The 21,792-nt window shown below is 54.5% G+C and overlaps 1 long non-coding RNA gene across 1 annotated transcript in view; it reads left to right on the forward strand.

Annotated features, from left to right (window-relative positions):
* The first annotated feature begins 6,497 nt into the window (after window positions 1-6,497).
* The window catches only part of LOC129550237 (uncharacterized), a 38,881-nt gene continuing 23,586 nt past the window's right edge, over window positions 6,498-21,792 (forward strand). Inside the window, exon 1 of the long non-coding RNA XR_008684795.2 lies at window positions 6,498-6,650. This is a non-coding gene — a long non-coding RNA (uncharacterized LOC129550237). The remainder of the gene's footprint in view (window positions 6,651-21,792) is intronic.

Below are 21,792 nucleotides of genomic sequence, written 5' to 3' on the forward strand. Positions count from 1 at the left end.
GCGGCCCTAATTGTGAGGAAGGTCTGGGAAACATTTTCTCTGTGCTAATTTTATATTTCCCCTTTCCCCTTCACAACATTAAACATAATTTTGCGCTGTCAGTGTCACTAAGATTGCGGTTTGTTGACGTCTCTACTTGGAAACACGACCCCTCCGCCTCCAACGGGGAGTCCTCCCTGCATAGCCTCTGGGAGGCCACTTCTCCACCAAGGCTTTCAGGGTTTCTGGAACATCCTGAGAGAGACTGAAATAAAGGCCATAAGGGTCCCTACCAGAACCCCGCAATCATTTCAAATCCCCTCTCCCTGTGACAGCAGGAGACAATGTGTTTTTGATGTGCGTTTGGTTGTGGGCTTGTTTGTTTAATAAAATCCCTGTGTGTGTGTGTGTGTTACTGTCTCAGTGTCTGTGACGTGTGACCACAGCCACTCCACTTTAAAAATTTCCCTTTGAATTTCTTTTCTGTTGGTCTGTTTTAATCTATCCTCTGCAACTTCTTTCTGTTCTCCATCCCTGCCCCCTCCCTCCCCAATATATTTCCTTGGCCTCAGCAATAATCCTCTGGCCCACCGGCCACGTTCCTGGAGATAAAAATCCATTTATCCCTTGTGTTGCTTCACCGAGGCCCAGTTATCCGGGGTTTTTGGTGACAGGAGCAAGAGAAAGGAAGACACTTCTTACTTTGCAGGCCCTGCTCCCTTCTTCCTTTCCTGTGCCAGCCTGGGGGGGGGGGGGGCTTGGGACTTAAGCAGAGGCACCTCGGGTCTGCAGGTTTGCTCTTTGTGCCTGGCCGTGGTTCTGGTGGCTTCTCCTCTGTTTTCCTTTTCTTTGGAGGAGCTGCTAGCTACTCTGCCCTCTCCACAACAGTGTTTCGGTGCCTGTGTGCACCAAGGCTGGTGGGTTTCAGGGCGATTATCTCATTTCGCTGGTGCAGAGCGAAGCGGCTCGCAGCCCCTGGGTCAGGCATTCAGCAGAGGGCCCATGTCACAGACCCAACCCAAAGGTTAATTTTCCCTCATTAGCATGTCCATAGTTTGCTTCTAGCCCAGGAGCTCGGTTCCTCAGTGTGTCACCTCCCGGCTCCCCTCTAAAAGTCTCTGGCACCTTCTCTCTCTCTCCTGGACCTTTCTTCACAACCTCACGTTCTGCCAGGTTCCTATTGGGTTCATGGACTCTGATCTCTAAAAACCCATCTCATGCATTTTCAGACAGCTTGCCTGTTTTCATCCTACAGCCCCAATCTCCCATCCAGCCCTCTCTTTGCCCCTCTCTCCCTCTTTCCTCTCTGCACCTCATTTACAAACGGATTCTGCTTTATTTGAATTAGTTCACTTCTCTTTTACTTTCTCCCCCTCCCCTTATCCTTTCATTCAGGGCTAGTAAAAGCAAAGATACAAAATGGCAAAGTTCAGCTGCATGTGCGTGGGGGGAGCGAACCATCCCAGCCACCTAGAAAGAAGCTGAAGGTTTGTAATGACAGAAGAAACAACAAAGAAAAGAGAATTGCATTTGCGGCTTAAGTGGGCGAGTGTGTTTGTGTGTCTGTATCTGTGTGTTTTTCAGATTTCTTTGAACTGCTTTTGTGCTGACTCGACAGAGACATTTGCCGAAGCTAGTCACGGTATAGGAACTTTGAGTTAACCTCTTATATCAAATGAATCTTTTCATTTAGAGACCAATAAATCTCAATCTCTAGCTACCTTGTGTAGACCTAGCCTGAGCTCAGTGAGACAAGACTGGGGCTTATAATAAAGACCAGATAAAGTTTGCCAAAGTTTTTTTTTTTTTCCTCCCCCCTCTCCATTTTTTTTTAAACCAACCTGAAAAATTCCCCCATCTAACAAATAAAACTTCAGGGAAGTAGCAGCTTTTCCTTAGCAGAAGCTTGGGGATTTCTTTCCCTTCTCGCAAAAAGCCTGTTGACTGAAGTGGTTTTCCAAGCTCAGACACTGAAATGATTTATAGTTTTTCAACAAGTCATTATTTTGGTGTGTTGTTTAGGTGGGGTTGAGACAATCTAATAATCAACGTAAGATGGGGGGAGGGGATTGTCAGTGACCAGGAGGAGAGTTAACAGCAGAAACATGAAAGCCAGCCGGTCTCCAGGGATAGAATTTGGGAAAGAGCCTGCACACGTCTGCTCCTGGGCTATAAAGAAATACATTGTTAACAACAACAAAACAGACAATGCCCTGAGCTCTGCCTTGATTCAGAGCTGAGCTACTTTCAAGATTTTTTAGCAGCACTGTTCATTTTGATGGGGTTTCTGGGCCATTTGAAATTCAACCTTTAGCCAGCCTGCTCATGGGGTATGGTTACAGAATTCATTTTCTGATTTACTATCCCTCCTCCTGTATTTTCTTTATTTCCTGATGGCCTCCCATGGGGCTAATCTTTTTTTTTCTTTTCTTTTATATTATACAGTTTTGTTCTCCCCACAAACGACTCAGTGTTTTTCCTGTTTCTAGTGATCACTCATTTGCTTCCTTTTTCTCTTTCCTTCCTTAAGAGACAGAGGAAAATAAAGAGCATGGGAGGGGGATTTCCAAATCATTCCTAAGTGTTATTAATTACTGTTACAAGGCAGGCGATTCTTAACTAATAACAAAGTTGTAAATTATCCCTGACTTCCAAATATTTCTCATTTGTCAGCTCTGATTGATGTGATTAATATTCCGTCCTTTGAAATAATTTTAGCCGCACTTACAATCAGCTCTACTCATGAAGCAGGGAGCAAATCATCACTCTCACAGGACCTTGCCCCTCTGCTTTTACTTTACAAGTGAAGGTTTGGTATCCATCCTGAGGTCCATGATTCTGGCTGGAAAGCACGCTGGAAAAGCTCATAGGCAGTTAAACTGCAGAAATGGAGTGGATGGGGGGACGGTACCTGTGTGTGTTCAGTGATTTATGTGTAATTTTGAAAACACTGTTGAGGAAATTAATTTTATTGAGACAACCAAACAGCTTCATTTCCTAGTTCTCCTAAACATTTTCCCCCTCCAGACTGAGGCTGAAGGAATGGATTTTTATAGGATTCCTAAACACAGTACATTCACCCAGGCCAAGCCCAATTTCTCCTTATTTTCCTCTACACCTTTTCTCAGAAAGACCTGGTCTACCCCCCGTCCACCCAATCAGAGATGGGGATTGCTGCTGGGGGGTTAAAGGTGTATGCTGAGCGTTGGGGGTCGAAAAGGTCAAAAGGCCTGCCCAGAGGAGAGCACCCTGAAAACCCCACCCTTTGGGAAGGGGGTTTCTATTTTCCAAAAGTCCTTTTCCCTTCCATCATCATATTCAGAATGCAATTTTTGAAGCTATCAATACCCGCTGCCTCCAATACCTCTGGACTTTTCATCTTAATTATATTATTAAGTGAAGTACTGTGCTGTCAGGGAATTGAACATGATTTATGACGTCTGCCTATTAAAGGATCGATTGTGAATATCGCTACTATCATCTATCAATATTCTTAGGCTGGGGGTATTTCTCGCTCCACGATTGTTACTTGTAATACCAAAATGATAGACTGCAGGATAAGACTATTTCTTCTTCGCAGGACTAGCTCTCCAGGTGCGGCGGTGAGTCAGCGTGGGGAGATCAGAAGCTCAGCGCGGCCCACCACGTCTCGCACCCAGAAAGGGTTTAAAGTTTTGTTTTGTTTTTTTTTTTTTTTTCTTAATGTGAATTTTCCCTCGGGTCTAGTAGAAGAAGCTAGAGTCGTTTTTTAGAGAAAGAAGTAACCTCTGCTGGTCGATATCAGGAGCCGGTGTTTCCGAGCTGCCCGGTGATTCGCAATGAGACCAGGAGCCAAACAAGAAAAAGAAAAAAGAGCGAATAAGGGACCCTTTTATAGGAGGGTGGCTGGGTGGGGGCAATCGAGGCGGGCGGGAGCAGTCTGAATATTTTGGGAGCAGGTACCCGGGTCCTGTCGATGCCCTTGGCCCAGGAGGTGTTCCGTTTCGGGGATCAGTCGGGGCTCTCTACCCCGACCACCCCGATTACCTGCCCCGCCTCGATGGAGGCGGGTGCGAAACGTGCTCCGGCCGAGCCTGCACGCGGAGGCCTTTTGTCTGCAGGCAGAGCGCAGCTTCTGTTTTCTTCCACCCTTGCGGGGCACAGCACGGGGTCACCGGCGAGTCTCACCCCTGGTTTGGCGGGGTGGGAAGGGAAGGCCGTGCAGGAGGAAGCCAGAGCCCCCTTCCCCGGCGCCGCCTGGGAGCGGAGGCCGGGGCGCCCCGGCGGGGTGGGGCGTGGAGAGCGGCCGGGCCTGCGCCCCGCTCCTGCCCCGGGGCGCGCCTGGGGCCGAGAGGAAGGCGGAGGCCTCGGAGCCAGTGCAGCGCCCGCGGCCCCGCGGAGGAGGCGCACCTCGCCCGGAGCTCCGCGGCGCCCGGGGCCTGGGCGGCGGGAGGAGGCCTCGGGCCTGATGGCGGGCCTAGTCTCGGCGCGCCCCGCGCTGGCCCCGGCCCTCGCCAGGCCTTCGCCCTCCTCACGGCCCAGTCGCCTTGCCTCCTGAATTCCAGCAGGAAGAAGTGGGCACATCAGTGGAACTCCTAGCCCTTCTTCTCCCCGGCTGGAGGTTGGGGGCCCCGCACAGTTCGTGGCCGCGCGGGGCCGGCCGAATGAGGGAGAACCACAGGCAGGGCGGGAGGCCGGCTGGGCCCGGGGCCTGGCTGCCCCGCGCGACCCCTCCTCTCCGGGCAGAAGACGCCTTGGGATCCCACCTCCCAGGCTACCTGCCTGCTCCCTCCCTCCGGGGCCCCCTGCTCTGCGGCCTACCCCTGACCACTGCGGGGTGTCCCAGAGGAAGGACAGTGTCTGGTACACAGCAAGCACTCAGTAAATATTAGCTGTGGCTCTTAGCATTATCAGGCACTTCTGGTTCCTCCGTGAGCATCACCTCTCTCATACACGTTTATTCCAGATCAACCACAGCACAGCCGCGGTCCCCCAGGCCTCAGCTTGTACCTAGATGCCCAACAGCTGCTTCTGAGCCCAAAGCCACAGCCCTCCACCCCTAACACCCGGGAAGAACACCCGGGGGCCTCCGCCCTTCCTCCCTCTCCGAGCGTGTTTGTCCAGGTCTGAATCACTGTGAACCCAAGAAACTGAGGCCAGAAGCAAGTGTTACCCGATTTCTATTGAACTCTGCCCGGGTCAGCGCCAGGAGATGGGAACTTCTATTAAATAAGAACTTCCTGGAAAAGGTGGTGTGGGGGGGGGATTTTTAAAGCAAACAAGAAAAAATGACGACCTTCAGTGTGGGGTTTGGGGGGGAGCAGGGGCAGGCCGAGACAGGAGGAGCAATAATAGTTGAGTCAGAAGCATCGGAAGGACACCCTTTTCTTCCAGAAACACATTCTTGGGTAAGCCTTTCATCGGCCTGGGCTGAGCTGTCGGAGACCTGCCACTAAATATACATAGGACACTTTCAGGCCGCATTTCATCTTACGACCTCAATTAAATATCACTCCGCCTTCCTGATTCTCCTTATTATCAATAATACCTCTAATATTCTTGTTATTATTTGCAAACGACGTTTGGGCGGTGGACGTCCCCTGGAACTGCAGCGGGAGCCACGCCCAGGAGGGCGCTCACCTGCTGCGCGGAGCCCGGGACCTTGCCCTCATCCGCGTCCCTTGCCTCCTCCCCACTCCCCCTAGGCTGATGGATATCCTTGGATGTGGAGCCCTTTAAAAATGACAAATGCCTTGTCAACACAGACCATCCCTCTCCTCCTGCTTTCTAATTTTTTTTTCCGGAGCGAAGAGGGACCCAGGCGCAAGCCCGGCGGCGCGGATTACACGGCCTGCGTTGTACCGTAATCGCCAAAACCTTGGCCCAATTTACAGCTAATAGATCTCAAGCGAGGGAGTCGGGAAGAAATCAGTGGCCTAAGGAGCTAGATTGGGGCTTTGGAGGGATCGGAAATTAAGGGACTGGAAGGAGGATGTGATTCACATTATTCACCGCTCCCCCCAACACACACACACACACACACACACACACACACACACACACACACACACACACACACACACACACACACACGCGGGACCAGGCGCCTCCTGGCTCGGCCTTCGCGGATGAGGCCCTTGGTTCTCCGCGGCCTGTGTCCCTGTCGCTCGCTTCCCTCGATCGGGACCACTGAGCGTCAGGGGCGCCTGCGATGCGCTCACACCGCTCGCCCACCTCCCGGCTTCTCCCAGCCCCCGGGAGGAGGCGCTGGCGCCCGGGTCGGCCTCTGGTACCTCCCCGCGGCGTCCCCGGAGCCCCCATTCACAAAGCCCCGCTTGGAGGAGGCCACACACACACACACACACATATACACACACACACACCCCGAAGAGGGGAGCTTGATCTTGTCTCATTGGTGTCTCGGGCCTGAAAGGAAAATCGTTTGGGTAAACAGCCAAGCTTCCAGGCTTAGCGCCCGCTCCCGCCCCCGCCCCCCGCCTCCCCACTCCCCTTCCACCCCGCCCGCCACCCACACTCCGCGCCGCAGCCGGGCCCCGAGCGAGCTCCGCGCCGCCGGCCGGGAGCCCGGGGCTCACGGGTTCAAAGGGCCGCTGCCCCGAGGGGATGCCCTCCTCGCTGTGCCCCGGGGGGCAGAAACGGACCGCAGGGCGGTGGGACCGGCCCGGGCCACGGTAGGAACCTCGAAACCTCCCGCTTCCCTAAGTACAGCGGGTCTCGGGGGAGGGCGCCGGGGAGGACTTCCGAGCCCGGAGGGACTGTTTGGTCAAGACTGAGCGGAGGCTAAGCCCCAGGCCCGGGCGAGCAGTCCCGGGCAGGTGTGCAGGTGTGTGCACGATCGCGGGCGAGGGCGGTGAGCCTCCGCAGGCCCCGTGGCGGTCCGCACACTGCGGGGTGATTACCGGGTCCCCACCTCCCTCCAACCGGGGCGGGGGGGCTCCTGGAAAAGCCTTCAATCTGATATTACGGGTTTTCCGAAGTTTGATACTTTCCAAAGGAGAGTTCTTCACGTAACTGACTGTGAACATAATTAATAGTTATTTAACATGAAAAAAAAGCAAACTTTATGGTGTTTAAAAGGATATTGCTCTGTCTCTGGTTCACACTCTTAAAACCTCGAAATCTGAAAATATCCTGATGAGATTATTAGACTTGATTATATGGTGACACCCCTCCCCTTTCCTCTGATGAAATTCCTCTCTCTCCTGCTTTCCTTTCTTTCTCTCTTGCTCTCTCGCTCTTTCTCCTTCTCCCAGTCTCAATCTCTCTCTAATCCAGGAGTCATTAGCAACACCCTCTGGCTACATGTTTTGCATCAGTGAAACATTGTGACATAGTTGTAATACAAACTCTGCCGCCTTGCACTGCATCTTGCGGTAGGAAGTGTAATAGCAATAAAAATCATTTTTCATCTCCAGGCATTATTCGGTGGGGGGGAAAAAAACCCAGAAAATCTGAATGTGAGAAGCCGAGGGGGAGGAGAGAGAAATGAAGAGAGGGAAGATAAAAGGAGGGAAGGAGAAAGAAGAAAAAGCTTTCCAGTTTAGAGACTTCCCAGAATTAGAGGCACATAGATTCAAGCCTATCATTTTCTCTGCTTTCCTTTCCTCTGTTTTCATCCTTGTCCCTCGGTGGACCCCTAAACCCTGATAGGAATTGTCTCCTAGTTCCCAGGGTCTCACAGCTACTCCCTTCTACCCCAGTGTAGCATGCCTCCCGATGAGAAAGCCCCAGGGGGCCCAGGGGCTGGGCCTCCCCTTCTCAGCTGGTTGGGGTGAGGAGTCCTCATTCAAGTCTTGCTAGGAAATTGGGGCCTCTTTCCCATTGGGTCTCTCAGGAATCCTTCCTGGCCTGATGGAGAAGGAACAACCACCCAGCAAGCCAACGTGGCTATTTTCCTGATGCAGCCCTATAATTTGCGAGCAAGGGCCCTCAGAGAGCCCCCTAATCTTCACTGAGGAGTGCTGGTTACAGGGAGAAGGAGCATTCCCTCCTTTGCCTGCCAGCCCTTAAAGAACTCACCCTGCCAACTCAGGGAGGGCAGAGTTTCCGGGAAAGGCTTTCTATGTTGCCTTTGCTCTGGGCAGGGAAATGCCGGGGCTCACCCACCACCACACACACGGTCTCCCCCTACACATAGTCCCCAGGCCAACCATCATTCTATGTGGAAGCCACCGAGTTCCTTTAAACAAAAACAAACTTACAGTCAAAACTAAATTAGAGAAAGGTCTGTACATGCCTTAAAACAAAGAAACCACACAAATCTTCACGGGGCCCTAAAGTAGATCCCCTCTACTTTTAACAGGAAAAAATCTTGTTTTGTGAAATATTTCACTAATCACCCTGTGTCTGGGGCTGTGCGCTTTGAAACAACAAATTCAACAAATACATGTGTAAGTGAGTTAAATTTTCTGTGTATTTTTAGTCGTGTGATCTGAAGAGTAGGACAAAACTCTTAAGTTAACAACCGGATAAAATAGGGTCAAACTTGCACCTTGAAGAGAAATGCTGTGTGATTTGCACTTCTTGCCTTTCCTGTTTTCACTGGCCTACAGGTGTACAAGTTAGGGGCGGCATTTTGTAGTTATTTTGTCAGCAGAGCCGAGGGTTGGGTGGGGGGCGGGGACAAGGTCCCAGTAGGCTGGCGACAGGCATGGCACAGCCCCTCTTTATGTCCATCTGATGAAAATGAGTGGATATGGGTGGAAATCGTAATTGGGAAGATCTGACTTCATAAGCACCCGCCTCCTGGGAGATATTCGCAACCGCCACAGCTGAGTGGCCCTGGAACACACGACGGCCCAAATCCGTGGCCTCCGAGAAGACACCGCTCATTTATTTCCTGTTTCCAATGAAAGCAGCATCACCATTTAGACTCGATGATGCTGTGTCTGTATATTTGCTCCCCTTCCTCCTATGGTTTCCCCTTTCACCCAGTGCAGAGATTGTCACAGATCGGTGGGAAGAAGGCCTCTGCGTTTCGGCTTGTCTTCAGGTTTAGATGATGCAGGGAAAACTCTTGGCGGTCCAGGGAGGCGGGAGGCTGCGCGGAGCGGCCGAGGAGTTCCCGTTTCCGCAGCGAGGTGGCGCTCCAGGGCGCGGCAGAGCGCCCGGCCGTCCGCGCCGAGCGCCGCGCGCCGCGGCCTGGCTCCCGCAGAGACGGCGGCCTGCGAGCGTCACTCCCGCCGCCTCCCTTTCGCCTCGGCGCCAGAAGGCAGGGAGCGCTCAGACCCGCTCGGCCTGCGGGTTCTCGGGGTGGGCGGAGGCCCGGGGCCGCCACCACGAAGCTGGCAGGGTTGGGGAGCGCGGCGGGGCCCCGCCGGGGCGCGTTTAGGGCGCCGTGGTCCCGGGAGCCCGCGAAGTTCGTATTCGCCGCGGGACCCGTGCGGGGCCGGCGCGGCGGCGCAGGGTCAGCTGGCCCGGTGAGCGCGCGCGGGGTCGGCCCGGCCCGGACACTGCGGAGGGTTAGGCAGCTCCTCCCCGGGCTCGGGAGCCTTCCTTTTTTCTTTTTCTTCTTCTTCATTTACACAAATACATATATTTTAACAAACAAACAAAAACATACAGGAAAGAAAATCTAACGCACTCCTTATTGGTTTGTCTCCAAACTAGGCAGTTTTCCAGTTTAATAGGTTTTTCCTTTTCCTGTCTTTTCCTTCTCTTTTTAAAAAAACTTTTCCCACCTTTGGTGTCCCCCCCCCTCCACTTTCTGATTTCCCTTCTTTCCCCCACCCCCAACCTATTATACTTATGAGAGCTGGTTCCTTGTGAGTTGGTAGGTGAGAGAGAGAGAAACACTAGCTCCAGAAGACCCAGCATTGGGCAAATAACAGCAAAATGGAAGAAAATATTTCAAATTATGTAACTATTTCCATCCGCACGATTTCGTTTCCACACTTGCTTTCCGTGGGTATCTCACAGCTCTAAGTCAAAGACGACGGGCAGGAAATGCCTTTCACCCTGTCACTCTCAACCTGCGGTTGTGGGGCCCATTAGAACAAGTTTGGAAACAATGTCAGAAATAATCATAGTCATAAATAGTCACGGTGAACAGAAATTCTATCCTGCCTGAACTTCCTCTGTGGTTTGCCCCCGGCCCTCTGGGACTCGGGCTCTACTCACAGACGGTAGGCTGGGCCCTCTTTTCAGCATTTCGATTCCCGGGAACCCTGCCCCGAGAGCTGCCCCCTTACCTAGGGGCTTTGGGTACCTGGCCTAGGCCCTGGCCCTCATCGGGAAGATTCTGTTGAAGCTGCACCCGGTCGCCAACTTGTCGCCAGATACACTTCTTTTAGTCTGTATTTCCGGCTCCCTCACCCTCCCTGACATTCTCTGGTATAAATGCAGGAAATTTCGGTCCGATTAAGGAGTCTACAGAAACTCAGAGGGTCAGGTCATTAGAATGTTAACGTGGCGACCAAGAATTATAAACATGATCTAAAAGTCTCTTCCAATTCATTTCTTCAAGTATTTATTTGAGTTAAGCGATGAAAAGTGACAGTTGTGAAATAGACAGCTTTTAAAAGTAATGAAGTCAGATGAAGCTTTAACCTGTCCATTGCGATAAATCAACTTTGAAAAAGACGAATGAAGAATATTACTTGGGCGCCTAACCACCAGCGTTTGCTGGGCAGGCTGCAGATTCTGAAATCGGCCTGCGATTGCCCTGGGAGCCATAGCCTGGTGCGGCCCTGAGACTGAAGCTTGGCCCTTGGGTGGCCCAGCAGTCCTGGCACCCACGCTGCCTGAAGGCAACACTTTGACGGGAATGGGTCTCTCTTTCCGCTTAGACTTGGACAGATTTCGCCACCGCGGTTTGTCTGGGCAGGTGACTTCAGCCCTCAGCACGGTTAGAAATTCAGAGGGGCCACCACCCAGGGGACTAAACGCTATGTATGAGAGAGATGGGTACTCAGCCCAGCTCCCCACCCAGCTGAGGGTGTCAACTTCCTCCAGCCGCGGTGTAGAAAGACCAGGGCCTGCCTGACCCCCGATATTACTAACCCTTTGGAACTGGTAGCAGAAGTTGGAAGGTGAAGAAGAGCAGAAAACTAAATTTCCAGGGGCCCTGGGTGGGTGGCGCTGGGAGCACTTCCGGTTCTCACTGACATCAAATGCCCTTATCTAGAAGGGAACCCGGAAGAGACAGTGACCCCCGGACAGGCATCCGGTGGTCTTGCGATGCAGAGAAAGGTCTTAATTCTGCACCTCCCCCAGTTAGCGGGTTGGAGATGCGGTTCTAAGGAAGGTGAACTGGTAGGGTGTTTTAAAAGAAAGTTGCCACATTTTCTTGGAGATCTCAAGTTCCCCACAACTGCAACTTTGGGCCCAGGCTTGGGGGGACTGGTCCCCTTCCCAGTGACTTCAACCCCCGAGTCCCTATCTTCCCAAAGTCTGAAGGTCATGCCGGGGGGCTTCCAGCCCTCTGGGTCTGCCAGGGTCTCTTTCCCCCAACAATTCTCCCGGGCGAGGAGGGCCCAGAGGTTTCCCACGTTTCCTTAGCCTGTCCTCTGCTGCTGCTTGGAGAAGAAGCCTGTCCCCCGGGGAGAGGCGCCACTCTGCTGGAGCGCCAGCAACAGGTCCCTGACTTTGGCCCCAGAACCCTCCTCCATCCTCAACTTCTGAGGTCAACTGGGAAACCTGGGAGCACCTCTCCCGTCTTCTGTCTCGGGGCCATCAGGAGCAACTCAAGGCAAATGAGGAGACAACGCCCGAGTTTGCGGGCAAGCGCCGGGCGGGGCGGCTCTTAGACATGTCCTGTGCTTCCCCCCTCCCCAGCCTTCACCCAGCTCCAAATTCCGACTCTAGTCCGGAGGCTCCGACTCACACGACTTTGAGGATGAGACTCAGGGGAAGGGAGAGGAAAGGGACCACGCGCTTCCCGGGGACAGTCACTAGCGACGTGGGGGCCACGCTGGGCTGGTGTTTCCATGCTGCCCACCCGGGCCTGAGACGCCCCCGCCCTCCGCGGCCAGGGGCCCGCTGCTGACCCCGTGCAGCGTCCTCTCCCCGCCTTCCTGTCGCTTTTCCTTCTCTGCAGACCACACCGTGGGGAAGGAGGTGCCCCACCCGAGCGCACAAGTCTCCCGCTCTCCGCGCGCTCGGCCCGCCCTCCAGGTCAGCCGAGCTGGAACCTGCCGGCTGGGACCCCGCCGGCCGCCATGCGGCCACCGCCCCCTGCCCGCCCCGCTGGCGCCAGGGTTCCCAGCGTCCCAGGCTGGGGCTTCGAGGGGCGCGGGGGCGCCCGGCCTCGCCGGGGTTGGAGGGTGGGTAGCGGGGAGAGCAACTCCCAGTTTCCGGCCGGGCGGAGGGGGCCGCTGAGACTCCTCCTTCTCTCCGCCCCGAGGCACCCGGCCGCGGCTCGCCGCGCGTCTCCGCCCGCCCGAGCGTTTCCATAAATCAGGCCGCTGGCAGGCTGCTAATTAGCTCGAGCGGAAAAGAATAGGCAGAGGGAGAGTCCAGGAGCGCTGAGGGGGGTGGGGGTGCCAGCTCGGTAGGTGGGAGATCAGAATTTCCCCAGGGCCAACCGGAGGCTCTGCGGGGCACGCCAGCAGCCCCCGAGGAGGACCCCTCACATAGCTCCTCCCGCCCTCCTCCACCCCCTCAAGCCGAGGCCTCCAAGCTGGGCCCTCAGATCACAAGCCCCCCGCACCGAGCGCATCCCGGCGTTCGACCCGGCCCGCCCACCCACGCCGCCGCCCGCTCTCCCACTCGCTGAGCCAGCCCCACGTTAATTAACTCTCCCCTCACCCCCTGCAATCTCACAAGACTTTTCACAACTCATCCCGAGTGTTTCCTCCTTAAACCCGCAGCCTCCGGCGGGAAACAGCTGCCGGGCAAAGAGGGAGCTGAGTCTGGAAGGAGGGTCAGCCCCCCTCCAGGCTTTTGGGATGGCGGGATGCTCCCAGGGATAGAGGATGTTGTGTGGCCTTGGACCAGTTCCCCCTCCCCCAGTGACTAGGCAAGGCAGGCCTTTCGAGATGAGAAGTAATAACTAAAGTTGGAATATTGATGGCTGTGTAAATTCAGAGCAGAGCACGCGGCAAGAGAGAGCTGCTGCTGTTTATTTCTTTCCTCCCCCACCCGTCTCCCAGGCCGCCTGGCTCCGCTCGCCCCCGCCTCCCCCCAGTCCTCCCCGCCCTCGGCCGGGAAGGGACTCTGCGATGACATCAGCCTCCCCGCCCCCGGCCCCGGGACCCCGGAGCGGAGATTGACAGGTGTCGCTCGCAAGGACAATGCCTTCCAGGTGTCACCGTCGCCGTCTCAGCCCTCCCCACCCGCCCTCTCTGCCCCCTTCACTTCCAAGTCGCCTGCCCCCCCTGTTTCTCCTCCGAGGGAAGCGCTCTCCTCACCCCTCCCCTAACTCCGCGCGTCTGGGCCTCGGGGCCTCGGTCTATACGGGCGGGGGGTGGCGGAACTCCGCCTGCTGCCTGCGGCGGGGCGGCCCGGAGATTGCCCCGAGCCCCGGGACGGGTCCAGGCTGCGAGAGGCGGCTCGGGCAAAGGCGGATCGGGCTCTGCTTTCCATCCCCATCTTCTCCCCCACCCCGAGACTCTCCACACGCACACGCACACACACACATAATGTAACAGACGCGAAGATAATCCTGCCATCTGGCAAATCCCAAATTTGGCGCCCAAGCTCTGAAAGCCACGGCAAAGTGACATCCGGGAGTAGGTGGCTGGCTGAACCTGCCCTACGCTCTGAAGCCGAAACGGGGGCACTGAGTTCCTCGCCGGCACCTCGGCTGGATCCCCCATCTCTGCCCTGACCCCTCGATTTTGTGAGGTTTTGCTCTTACAGTGGACAGAGGCTCTGGGAGTCGGGAATGGGGACACAGGAATTGCGAGGGGGGGGGCGTCCCAGTTCCCACCAACACTGCCTCAATGAGCTAAAACCCAAATTCAGCTTCATTATGTAACACCAAATGTAATTTATAGCTGGGCGGCCTGTCGGCAGCGATTTAGATCATTTGGCGATAAGGATCACACTTAGATTTCTTCAAAGCCAATGGGGGTTTTCTGTGTGTGTGTGTTTTAAGGAGGGCATTTGTGCTAAATTGCCCAGTGCTGGTGTGATAACTGTCAAAAGTTTGACATCAAAGGAGCTAATATTATTCAGTTACTAGAGACACTGTCTATCTAAATAAGAATATCTTAATTACTGCATGACAAAGGTAGGAAGGGGTCGGATCTGAAAAGGGGAGGACATTCAGACACTCCTTTTGATGCGCTATCTATATTAGACCGATGCGGGGCTCTTAATCAGGCTTCCCCCGATTTCCTTTCCTCTCCCCCGTCGGTCCTCTGAACTTTATAACTATATGTAAACACGTTGTCAGTGGGGACATAATCTTCTCGGGTTCTTATTAGAAGAAATTTCCATCCTTTCTCGTTCTAGATTAGCAGTGGAGTCCGCTCCATCAATGAAGGGACTAAGGTTTCGTGGACAATAATGTAGCAATTGTTGATGGTTTGTGACCCATAAAATGTGGAGGTGACTGTTCTGGCTTTGGTATGTAATTATGCAAAACACTTTCCATAAAGACTTGCCATTCGATCTAATGGCAGTCCCTGCGGTCTATTTCAAATAGGGAGGGTCTCTGTACAGAGAGAGAAAAGTAACATTTGTTTTAACACAGGTTTTATGGGGGGGATGGATAAATACAAACACATCGCAACTTCAGCCCAAAGTAGTTTTTCGAGTCGAATTAAAATAATTACGAGGGGGTTTAATAAGTTAATCATAGCAACAGGGCCTATCCAAACACAGAGGGAGGGGCGTTCAGGCTCCAGCCCACCACCTCCGCGACCTGGGACTGGGCTTGTGGGTGGCGACTGAACCTCCTGCTTCTGCAGGGTAGGGTGAGTCTCCATGTCATCTCGGTCCACCTGCGTGCAGGGCTGGGCTCTAAAGCTCACTCTGGGGCTGAGATTGGGGGAAGGGTGGGTAACGTCCCCACCCCAAAATCTTGTCCGCGGAATTATTCGACAGAGGGAAGTTTAACAAAGCAATCGTCTCCCAGGAAGCCCTCCCCCACACTCCCTCTGCCTCTAGCGCCCTCGGACCCCCAGGATCTGGGGCCCACAGAGAGCCTGGTGGGAGGGGGTGCGGGCCGGAAGGAGTGCCCGCATGATAGGGGTGAGATGTCTAAACTTGGCGCCCTGGCTCAAGACACAGCTCCGGGCCGACTCCCAGAGACTGAAAGCAGCACCTCTCCATGCCACCTGAGGTTTTGTTTTGTTATTCAAAAAGGAGAAGAAGAATCTAAAAAGGCTTGAAGGAGGAGAGGTGGAATGAGACACGAGGTGGTCACCGGTCCCAGCCCAGCCCGGCTCGCCGGCTACAAAGCAAACGTTTCTCTGTAATACCGCCGCCCCCAACCCGGCCTGGAGAGGCGCCCCCCAGACTCCTATCGGCTCTGCGTCCAGCTTCGCGGCCTCCCGGCCCGCCGCGCAGTGACGTGGCAGTGTGAGTTCCGCAGACGCAGGCGACAGGGGATTTTTTTTTTTCAAGGGGGAAATGATGATTAAAAGAGAGAATCATCTAAATATCAAAGTGACACATGGGGAGACCTGGAAAAAAATATTTAAGCTAATGAAAAGCAAATAAAGAAGCAGGCACTTAGGCCGGGAAATTAAATATTATGTTTAAGATGGTGCTTTTGTGCGGGCTTGAAGATTTCCGACTCATGTACACATAATAAACACTCAGGTTTGTCATCTGGAGGTGCAAATCTGAAAGATATTCCAACAAATGAAGTGCCGGCAGAGAGAGGAATAAAGAGATCGGCGCCTGTCAGGGGTCAGGCAGCCTGAGATTGCTTCTAGAGATCTTTTGAAAATTTCACACGATTGAAGGCTTAGGGGCTTCACTGTGCTTGCATTTCAAACTCAGATCAGTGGGATCACAATCAAAAATAGAGGTCTGGAAAAATTTGATGCAAAGATGGCCACGGGCTGCAGCGTTTCTCTCACTGGCTCACTCTTTCTCTCCCCACCCTCCCTTTTTTCTTCCCAAGACAGACACCCTGACATGGCTGTGATCCTTTGGATGACAGAGTTGTCAGAAAAGAAAGAGAAAATTTCATCTTGTCTCGTAACTTCTTTTCAGTCAAAAGGAATTTAGGATCTTATTTCCAATAAAAGAGAGAGAAAATGACCATTTTCTGGCAAGCATAGGACTCTAGCTCAAAAGAGTTTTGGATTTCATAATTAGCGATTTACTCCTAGACGTTTAGGTCTGGGTCTCGTCTTCATTTATCCAGATTATTAAGATGATTTCTCATTCAGCTTGTGTCCCTACATTACGTTAAAATTTCTTCCCACTGTCAATCTTATGCAAGTTCGGGTGGATAAACATAAGTATACACTCACACATATACATGTATGTACACACAGAACTTTGTTAAATCTGGAGATTGGCCTGGCCACTTCATATTCTGTGGAATTTCGTGCTCACTCAAGATTTCATCCAACCCGCTGGTTTGACAGTCCCAGCTGTAAAAAACTTTGTGAACAAGCAGAAGTCATGCCAGATATGCTAAAATGGGAGTCATCTAAAATGAATTTCTATTAGTTTGGCCAACTTGAGGAAGATCAAAAAAGAACGGCTAATTCATCATCAATTTGCCAGTTTTCCTATTTACCTAGCTAGCGTAGACAAACGACAAGGTGCTTTTGGGAAATAATCTAAATTATGGTTGGGTTTCATTAAGTCTGAGACCAAGATGAGCAGAAGTTAGATGCCTAAGAACTTCTCTTAGATGCATGCGTTAAGAGGAGTGACCTCACAGAGGAGGAAGAGGCCAGAGTAAAGAATGTCTCCTGTTCTCTGAATTACCAAGTCAAACCGTTTAAGAACATGTGTTCTTTAACAGGTGGGCAGAAAGGGAAAAGTGTTAAGAGTTGCTCTAACTGGTTTTACAAGTTCAAATCCTTGACTGCTCTAACTTCTGTCCACCCAAGCAGCCGCTGCCGGCCCCTTCTATTTGGAGGGCAGGGTCTGAACCGGGGTGGCAGCTGGGGAGGGGACCAGGCCTCAGCTGCGGCCACTGTCTCTCCTATACCAGGCCGAGGTGGGGGGCACTCGGCTGCGGACCCCCTGGATTTGGGAGTCCAGAAGAAAGGCGGGGGAAAGTAGAGTGCCCCTCAAATCTCACATCCAGACCCTTGGCAGACACTCAGGTTACCAGGGCAGAACCTCCCGCCCAGGAGGTTTGGGAGCCAGCCACCCTATATCTACAGGGTAGCGGCTCTTCTAGATCGGCATGTCCTGTATATATGTCTGGATCTTTTTTCCAGACCCACAGGAAAGGAATAGACAGCAGCCCTGAGTATAACTTCTAAACACTTGACCAGAGATGCAAACGAAGGGGAGCCTTCCCTTTCAAGAGGGCCGCCCCCTGGGCTCTCAATCTCGGCCATTCTCCGTCTCCTACGAGGGACCGAGGCTCCCAGTCGCGCTTTAAAAGCGGGGGTTTTGTGCCTTGAATACGTCGGGGCCCTGTCCTGGCTTCCAGGAGAAGCGCTTGAAAAAGGGCTGGCGGGCTAACGGACAGAAAGCCGGGGAGGCTGGAGAAGACCCTCGGCCGAAAGGAAACGGCGCCGCCTCCGAGCCGGAGCCGCGCCCGGGCCCCAGCAGGGCGACGGCCCGGCGGGGTGAGGGTTAGGCGGGGATCAAGGCCACGGCGGGAGCGCCGAGTGACCGCCATCCCCGCTGCACCAGGGCCGGAGAGGGCTCGGGGCGCCTTGGGTGGGACGTCGGGGGTCTTCCCTGCAGCTTGCAGAGCTGGCAGGAGGCTCCAATCAAGGAACACCACGAGGACGCGGTTTTGAGGATTGCCCGCTTTGCCTACCACAGAGGGCCTGGAGGGGAGGTGAAACTCCCGAGTGCCGGCCCCGCCAAGGACCCGCGCGGAGTGCCCCTTCAGCAGCCTATTAAACAGGGACTTTTAAGGGATGGATAAGAGGGTGGTCGCTCCAAACCACAGGCTGCGGGTGACCTCCGGATCCCCACGTTCTAAGGTCTGCCGCCCTGGGAGCTGTAGACAGGGGAAACCCGTCCTAGTCTCGCCTTGGGGGACAAAACAGGGGCGGCACAGCGGAGAACTGCAGAGTGCAGGTCAGAGGCTTCAGGGAGCGGGAAAGGAACCCGCTCTCTAGGTTTTAAAGTAAACAAAGCCGAAAACCGCCCCAGAGCCCCTGGTAGCCCCCGAGTCAGAGCTCGGGACGTCCAGGGTAGCGCGTGCGCCGAGCGGGATCATTCCGGGGCAAACTCTGGGCTGGGCCCCCCGCGCGCCTCGGCCTGTCCCGACGAGTCAGGAGACCCTGAGAGTGCACCCCTGTTCGCAGCTGCTGGACCCCTCCGGACAGGGTGGCTCTGGGGGGCGCTGCCCAGGGCAGGGAGGGCTCGGGGCTCAGAGGGGGAGCCCAGCGGCGCTGGAGGCTGCCGCGCACGACGGGGCCCCATTGCAACCCCTCTGCCAGGCCGCACGCTCTTGCCCTCTCCAGGAGTGAAACTCACAAACCTTTCCGAGAGCTGGGTAGGGCAAAGGGGAGCAACCAGAGGCATCTTCTGACTGTGTTACCACGAGCTCGGAAAACTCGGTGTTTCCACTGTTGGAAACCTCCCATGGTGGCCGGGAAAGGCCGGCCCCGCGGGGCGGCGAGAAAGCACTCGAATTCCCACGTTGCCGTCTTGGCCTTTTCCAAAAATGATTTTTTTTTAAATATGAAACTAAAAACCCCAGGCGAGGCAACGCCTTTCTTCCTCTTTTGATATGACATCCACTAAACAAAATCCGCTTTTAAGATGTCTGTACTCTAACTTCAAAGGAGCAAATGTTAATTTTACCTTTATTTAAATGGTTGCCAGGCTGACTTGTGAGGAGTTCTCCCCCTCCTGCGGCCCTCCCTCTAGATTTTAACATATGGAGTACTGTAATGATTTAGTGCCACTCCGGAAAGAAAGCAGCTCTTCCCTCCCGCCTCCTGCCTCCCCCAACACTTTGCCTCATTTTTGTTGATATTGTTAATTTCATGGACCGCTTCTTAAAGTTTAGCCGGAAATACACGGTGCCAGGACACAAATGGCGAGTGTGTGGGTTGTCTCCAGTGGCCTGTAAGTGGCGACACACCAGCAGCAGACCCCACGTCTCCTTGGGTGCCTGCAGACCATGCCATGTGGGATTTCGTGGGCACGGCTGCTCGATCTAAGCCCAGACATGAATATTTTTACTCCGCACTCGCCCGGGTGACCACACTCCCGGCGGTTCGCCACTTGCGCCTGGAACTCTGTGCCTTGAAGGCAAGGCTGCAGACTTGTAGGGAAACGCAGGGAATTTCAGGTGGTCTTTTTGATCCCACCTCCAGTTTTTGGGATCTCCTGCCAATTTCTCAGTGTGTTTCTGTCCAGATAGACTAAGCTCTTTGGAGTTAATTAACCTGTGGACCAACTATGATTAGTACACAGCGAAGAAAAGGCGGAAAGAGAGAATATTAGAAAGAGGACAGGGAGATAAATAGCGTGCGTTTAGCCCCATTCCTTTACACCGGTCGGCCACAGTTCGTTACCGACTTTCCAGCTGCGAGGACGCTGTGCGCCATTTACGGTAATTGAATTGCTGTTATAACACCTTTCAGGGGGACAGCAATGCGTTTCAAAAAAAGTTGCGCGCGGCCTGCGGCTACCTTTCCTGCTCTTGCTACCACCGGCCGCCCACCGGGTAGAGCTGCCCCTCGGGGAATGGGGACACGGGGCTCGATGTGCCCCGTAGGTGGAACAGCAGGGACCCGGACCCTGGTGAATCCAGCCCAGGCGGGGCACGTCCCCAGTCCGGCGAATACTCTGGGGTTGCCGGGGACCCTGCGAGAGCCAGAACCGAAGCCTAGTCTGAATAAAAGATGAGGACAGGACCTGGAATTGTAGAAACTGGGAAAAGCAACATGCGATCCAGAGTAATCTGGGCACCACCAAGGCCTCTGTCTTCACTCTTCCACTGGATTCGGATTCCCTGGTGCTGCCTGTGGCCAAGGGTGTTTCAGACAGCGGTCCCATGCCCTCTGCCCTCCCCCCAACCTTGGCATGGCGTCTCTGGGTACCTGCTTGCCCTGAGAAAGAGGAAAGTTTCCTGTTAGGGCTAGGAACCCGAGTTTGGGGGCCCGTGCTGAGATGCCCCGTCGTGTGTTTCCCCACCCCTACTCAAGCGACCTCCCCAGCCTCTGATTTTGGCCCCATGGGGCTGCGGCACAGCCTGGGAGGCCCCAGGATTCCTCACCTCCCTCTAGCCTCTGGCCCTCTTCCGCTTCCAAGGTGTATCCCTCCAACCCTTCTCCTGTCTCTCCTACCCCGCAGCAGCGGCCTTGCCGAGACCTCGGGGCCAGCCAGCTCTTTTCCCTGGTACCCTTCTCTCCAGGCTGACTCCTCTCTCGATTGCGATTACGACACAACTTTCCAGGTGGATAAGCAAACCTGATTCATTGGTTTTCCCTCTCTCCTCCTCCCCACCCCTTTCTGCTCCAGGATAGCCCTTGGCTCGGTGGCCTGGGCACTAGCAGGTTGGAAGAAGTGTGCGTAGGTGTGTAGAGTGAGCACAAGGGGGTCTCCCCGCCCTTACCCTCCGCCTAAGACCTCTGTGGCTGGCTTAAAAGAAACTAGGAAAAGAGAAAGGCGAGACCTAGAGGCTGGGCTGTGTTTCAGCAGGCCCCGGGAGGTGACCCCAGTGCGGCTGGGAGGGACTCGAGCACCGGGCTGCTAACCCAGGGGTCTGAGCCTCCTCTACCTAGTCAGCCAGAGAAACTGAGATACCAGTGGCCATGCTACCTCCCCCCTCCAACCACCCAGTGCTGTGCGGGGTGGGAATCAGGCTGAAGGAACTGTCCAGGAGGAACTGGGACTGAAACCAGTGGACAGAACGGTGTAGAAGGAGAAACTGCTCCTGGGGCGGAGAAGCAGTGCTGTGGGGTCTGGCCCTGAGCCACTGAGTGGGGAAAGCCTTATGGCCTTAGTTTGGGATTCACGGAACAGGGGAGTGTGTGTGTGTGTGTGTGTGTGTGTGTTTGAGGTGGTGGTGGTGAGAGGGATCCGTGGTGGGGGAGGGGTGGTTGGCATCCACCTTACTCATCACTGTGGCTCCAGTTAACCTCTTTCCCTGGGACATCTTCAGCTCCGAGCACCGCTCCCCACCCCCACCCCGGGCTTGCTAGACTCAACATTTCCTCCGGAACCAAAAGTCTAGTGCTCCTGGAGGCATCCAGCCCTGGGAGCAGGAATGTGCTCTGTGGTTCCTGCAAGGTGGGGGTGCATTCGCCTGACCCTGCCCCCAGCCACACACAACCCTTAGCCGCCTACCTCTACTTTTCGGCAGAACCAAGTTCTTTGGCTCTCCTGCGTGGGCAGGAGATGGGGTGGGGGGAATGCCCTGCCTCCTGGTCCTCCATGGCCTCCTGAAGCTGAGAACAGTTTGGGGTGGAGTTGGGAAGGGGATAAAAATCTAGAAGAACTCGGTAAAGTGACTTGATGGGGAGGCCTCGGGAGTGTTGGGAGTAAATGGACTCAAGCGTCAGTTGAGGGCAGGAGAAAAAAGCAGGTACCTCCTGTATCTGTAACGGGTACCCGCTGTTCTCTGCCGAGAACTACTCGTAGGCTTGCGCTTCGGCATCTTGGAGACGGAACAGGTGCGCCCCTGCCTCCTTCCGCTTCGAAGCGAGCGCGAAGAGGGTGCGTGTCAAGGGCGCTCGTTCTGCTCACCCAGGGTCGGTAGCAAGGTCAGCGGAGCGGGGTGGTCTGGCTGGTACGAGACTCCCCTTCACCTGG

The sequence above is a fragment of the Moschus berezovskii genome, chromosome 21 (assembly GCF_049115385.1).
Source record: "Moschus berezovskii isolate FMDL1 chromosome 21, NW_MosBer_1.0, whole genome shotgun sequence".
NCBI lineage: Eukaryota > Metazoa > Chordata > Mammalia > Artiodactyla > Moschidae > Moschus > Moschus berezovskii.